The following is a 6,004-nucleotide window of genomic DNA, read 5'->3' as shown; positions in this document are numbered from 1 at the left end:
AACTAATATACCCAACTAAATCTAAAATTCAACTATTCCATGATCTTATAAAAGTTCAAAGAATATCCTGACTTACCTATTCTAAGAGGGGAAGCCTTACGACCCCCAACAAACTGAATCCTTTTTTATTGTTATAATAGTAATAATAATGATAATTATTATTATTAACCAATACAAACTTATTCTAAACTGAAGCTTTTAGAACTACATCAAAGTAGCCCACAAGCGGTAGGCACACAATAGCTAGGTAGATCAGTTTTAAGATGCACAAGCTGAAGGATGTCAAGAGTTCGATACTTGAGGCATCTGTCTCTTGCTGCAAGGCTGTGAATCGGCAGGATTCCTGTTGGGTGAGGAGGGCAGCTTCAAGGTTTTATGCCATCGTGTGAGGTGACCATAACTCTGTAGGACTTTCCAACACATAAGTCTACTGACCCGACCCGTGTTGTCAGTATCAATGCGAATCAGCCTATTCATATTGTAGCGGCTCAAAATCTATTCGATAAGGGCTGATTCGGCCATCGCTAAATTATATATATATATATATATATATATATATATATATATATATATATATATATATATATATATATATATATATATATAATGATTTTTTTTACACATTAAAAAACTACAAATGACTGATTCGGCTCGAATTGGCTAATTTTCTGAATCAATTTAGGTCCAAAACTGATACCGGCAACATTGCTCCTGATCTGATACTGGTTTGCCCTATTACTATTATTGTTCACCATCTAAATATTCCATTGCTTTTAAGTTTGGAGTAGGTCGAACGTGAAGCCATTTAATTTATGAGGCTGCCACTATATCCATCTAATGCCAAGTTTTCATGCTCATATCACTCAGCAATGAAGTGATGGTGACATCTCAAGGTTGTCAAAGTTTGTTAGTTTCACGTTATTGCTCATTACCATTGGACGTGGTTTCACTAAAACTACTATCAAGATCCACAAAGACTACAAGTAAAACATCATCTTACAAGGAAACAAGGGTCCTTTTTATTGCATAACTATCAAGATCCACAAAGATTACAAGTAAAACATCATCTTACAAGGAAACAACGGTCCTTTTTATTGCATAAACGACATACATACGTACCAGACCTTACAAAACAACAGAACACTGTTTTGACATTAAAGCCCAAAACAAACACACCACTGTTAAGACTGAAAAACCAGACATGAAAAAAGTAAAACCCATAGAGAGGTTAACACATGGTCAGGCACATCCTCGCACAGTCATAGACACATCGACCACCACCGTGCCCAACATTCTGGCCTGAACCTGAGAGGCAGCTGGCCGGGCAAGTCAGCTTCTTCTCTGCACAAGGCCCTGTTTTTGGACAAACCATGGATGACAATCCAAGCCCACCTTGATCAACAGATCTCCCACTGGTCCCACCTGGACCCATGCAGGCCCTTGGTCCCCATGTGAGGGGCCCACCTGGACCCCACGGAAATGGGGGCCAATGGCGAGGAGGGATGAAGTGACAATATGTGTCGTTGGGAAACAGCTTGAACCACTCTTCAATCTTCTGCATGCAGGCGCTGCTTGGCTCATGATGGTTCTTCCGTGGACCTCCTCCTTGGTAGTAGTGGGGGTTAAGGTGCTGGCTAGACTTCTCCCTCAGTTCAGCACCAACTGCACCATGGCCATCATCTTTTGCTGAAACAGATATAACTAACAGTGCTAGCAACAAAGGGATTATTGCAAAAGTGTTAGAAAGAGACATGCTTCTAAATGTATTGGACATGAGATAAAAGGACTGCATGGCCCTATAAATAGAAACAAAAAAGCCAAGTGTTAATGATAGGGACAGACATCTAGGAAATTCTTGTGCTTGTAAAATCCTTCTCTCCGCTCTTTTGGGTTAGCACTATTGGTCGATATATATATATATAGGTATCATTTACAGAGATAGTTTACGTTAAGTAGTTGCCAAATGGCATGCAAAACGTATTCGTTTGTCCTTTCGTTTTAAATTTCATCCAGGTTCTCTCTCTCTCTCTCTCTCTCTCTCTCTCTCTCTATATATATATATATATATATATATATATATATATATATATATATATATATATATAAACTCAAGAAAATCAACCAAAAAAACAAAAAATAGTTTGGGTACTGGTACTGGTATTTGTCATAGTTGCCAGAAACGGATAAGGGTACTGGTACGGGTATGGGTACTTGTCATAGTTGCCAGAAATGCATACGGTACTGGTACGGGTATGTGAGGGCTTAAAAAGTTTCTTTTTTTATTTGGAACTCATATTGATATGATTTTGAAAAATACCAGTACAAGTTTCTTATAAACATTGATAAGGTTTTTCTAAGAGAATTGAAATGAGTTTCTGAAAGGTCTATACAAAATATAGTTTTTCATAAAGATATTTATAAATGAAAATAGTTAAATATACATATATATATAATCAATCATTGTTGTATATTAATTTTTTAATAAATTATAATATTTAAAAATCTTAATAAAAAAAGTGACTTTGTAAAATGATATTGTTGTTATATGAAAAAATATTAATAGAAACTAGCTTGATACCCATTTATAATATAACGGAAACATGTTTCTACCTAAGATGGTACACATTTCTCATATAATAGGAAGGAGTTTCTTTTAACATTTGGAGTTTCTTTTAACAATACAATCCAAGGGTTGATTCCTATTAGTTTGACCATGCTGAACACATCCATGGTTCAAATTTAGTCAGAACAACCTTTCCCTATGAGTTTCAAGTAAGGGGTTACTTATCCACTAGGGTAGCTGTGTGTGTTTGTGTCCTGCATTTTCTCAGAACACTGTCATCCTGTTTTTCCATTTAGAATTTACCTGGATCAAAAAAATTCAAAACCAATATATACGTGTAAACGGGTAGGGTCAGTTCAGCTTTTATATTGAGTTTCATTGGACCTATATCCAAATCAATACAGACTACATTCATATCGATTCTAGGTTTATCCTTTTATTCTAGATCCGTATGGGTTATTAGGTCCGGATCCACATGAAGATCAGGTCATGAAATTAAGGCTTATTAACGCCATTTTGCTAAATCACCCCTTGGAATTTAGATTCAGCTTTTCATGCACTCTCAGTCAATCAAGTAACCACACAAATCCACCTGAAAAACAGATGTTTTCAGCTCGCTAGCATGTGTGTCATGTGCAATGCTGCAAGAAGACCTTGTTTCTTGCATTAAAGGCCCTTGAAAATTAATGGTTATATTTCCAAATTTTTATCATAATCTGAAAGTTCACATATTTTGATCCATCACATCGGCATTCTAGTAGAAATGCAGAAGGAATGAGCCCTTTTTAACTGATATTCAGGGATGCCTTTTCCTCAATTTGTGGGACATGAGATCCAAATTTTGATGTAGTTCAATTTGGGGACGTTACAATCCATGAAATGTCTTATGACTGCACTAACAAAACAAGTTAAATAGCGCCCACAAGGGCTCTGCTCATCTGGTAGGAGCAGCTTGTGAATGTCACCAAGTTGATGAGACATCACAAGTTCGAAACTCAAGGGTGGCATCCCTTGCGCAAGGTTGAAGCTGGGTGTACTCCACAGTGGACAGGGATGGGGGGAGGTTTTACCAATCAGAGGCCAGCCAATGTGCAGTCGGTGATGAGGGGTTTTATGGGCCTCTCTTACAACCACCAACTCAGAAGATTGCATCTCTCTCTCTCTCTCTCTCTCTAAATTGATCCAAACTAGCTCTATAGTAGGTGAAGTCAGACTCTACCTATGGGCCTGGTAATTAAACAAGCTGAAGGAACCCAACATAGGGGCTCGGTTCATTCTTGTGACGAGTCCACCCGAGGCGAGCTTGAGCTGATGACAAGCCTGAGTTAAAGAGCCAAAACTGAGCTGGTTCATTAACCAAAAAATTGTATATTTTTTTAACACTGAAAATAGTAGAAATTGGACTCTAAACCTAAAGAGCTAACCCCAAGTAGGTTCATTTACAAAATAGCTGCATTGTTTCAAAGCTGTAACAGGATTTGAACTCTAAATTGATTGCTTTGCATGCGAAACACTTCAACTATAATATAGATAAAATATATGTAAAATATATTTATTACTAGATAATGAGCTTATACGAGCCAAGCTGAGCTGGATACTCGTTCTTGTTTGGTGCCGAGCCTATATGTTTCACGACTTCAAATTAATGAGCATTTTACGAGCCGAATATGAGTTGAGCCTTGAGAAACTCGTTTCAATTCCCAGCCCTATGAGCAGACTGAAGGACTAGGTGTGAAGTTATTTTCGGGTTGAGCTAACACAAATCTCATGCGTAAGATCTTTTGGGAATCTTGATAATGTCAACTACAGAAAATCTAAAACATGATTTTTTTTTTTTATAACATGAAGAAACCATACCCTGCATGAAGACATGGTCGTGCTGGCTTAGCCTGCCATACTTACCATCGTCGTGCTGGCACTTAAAACTCCAAGGCTAGGATCCCTGCCCCAAGAACACCTTATCAAATGGAAAAGAAAAACCTCCCCACTTTAATTTTGCATTGGCGGGAGGCTTTTCATCTCATTTTTTTGAAGAAAAAAAGTTGCTGGGGACACCACAACAAAGCAGTGGATTAGCGACGACCTCATTCCATCGCTAATCCGTTGTTAACCGGCTTAGCGACAGATTAGCGACGTAGAGGCGACGGACAACTTACGTTGTGAATTTTTTGATGCTAACTGGCGACAGAATAAATCAGTCGCCCGTTCCGTCGCTAATTGCGACAGAATAACGAACGATGGATTCCGTCACAAATCCACCGATACTAAACGGCGACCTCGGCTTGGTGACAAATTTACATCCGTCGCTAAGCCATCGCTAAATTATATGTATAGCGACGGATATATCCGTCGCAAACAAGAAAAAAATAAAAAAATTATTTGAAAATTAAATATCGAGAACGCTACAATTTATATTTCCTGTAAATAAAAAACAAAGTATGCATAAAATTTCATATAAAAGGAATATACAACAATTAATTGTTCCACTTTAAAATTAACAAGTTTAATTATTTATAATTCAACAATTACATATTCGAAACAAAAAAAAATAAAACTTCTTCAACACATTAATCTAATCATCGCCAAGATTTTGTGCGTCTTCTTGTTCATTGCCTTGATCTGTCCCTTTAGCTCCGCTACGCTGATTATCACTAGCAACCTACACAAGAAAAGAAGAGTCAGTATTGATAAACAAAATATATTGAAATAAATTATACACTATATGTGATTCTATCATGTGCTCATATGTGTTCTAAGGCAGTAAAAAAACTTTATATGTGATTCTATCATGCTCATATGTGCTCTAAGGCAGGCAAAAAACTCTATATGTGATTCTATCATGAATGATATGTGTTCTAAGGCAGTAAAAAAAACTCTATATGTGATTATATCATGCTCATATGTGTTCTAAGGCAGCTAGAAAAACTCTATATGTGATTCTACCATGCTTATATGTGCTCAAAGGCAGGCAAAAAGCTATATATGTGATTCGATCATGCTCATATGTGTTCTAAGGCAGTCAAAAAATTGAATATGTGATTATAGCATGCTCATATGGGTTCTAAGGCAGTCAGAAAAACTCTATATGTGATTCTATCATGCTCATATGTGCTCTAAGGCAGACAAAGCAAAAAACTTTATATGTGATTCTATCATGAATGATATGCGTTCTAAGGCAGTAAAAAAACTCTATATGTGATTCTAGCATGCTCATATGTGTTTTAAGGCAGTCAAAAAACTGAATGTGTGATTATAACATGCTCATATGTGTTCTAAAGCAGTTAAAAAACTGAATACGTGATTATAGCATGCTCATATGTGTTCTAAGGCAGTCAAAAAAACTTTATATGTGATTCTATCATGCTCATATGTGCTCTAAGGCAGGCAAAAAACTTTATATGTGATTATAGCATGCTCATATGTGCTCTAAGGCATGCAAAA

This window comes from Nuphar pumila, chromosome 6 (genome assembly GCF_984573655.1).
Source record: "Nuphar pumila chromosome 6, dmNupPumi1.hap1.1, whole genome shotgun sequence".
Lineage (NCBI taxonomy): Eukaryota > Viridiplantae > Streptophyta > Magnoliopsida > Nymphaeales > Nymphaeaceae > Nuphar > Nuphar pumila.
Note: the sequence above shows the minus strand (reverse complement) of the source record.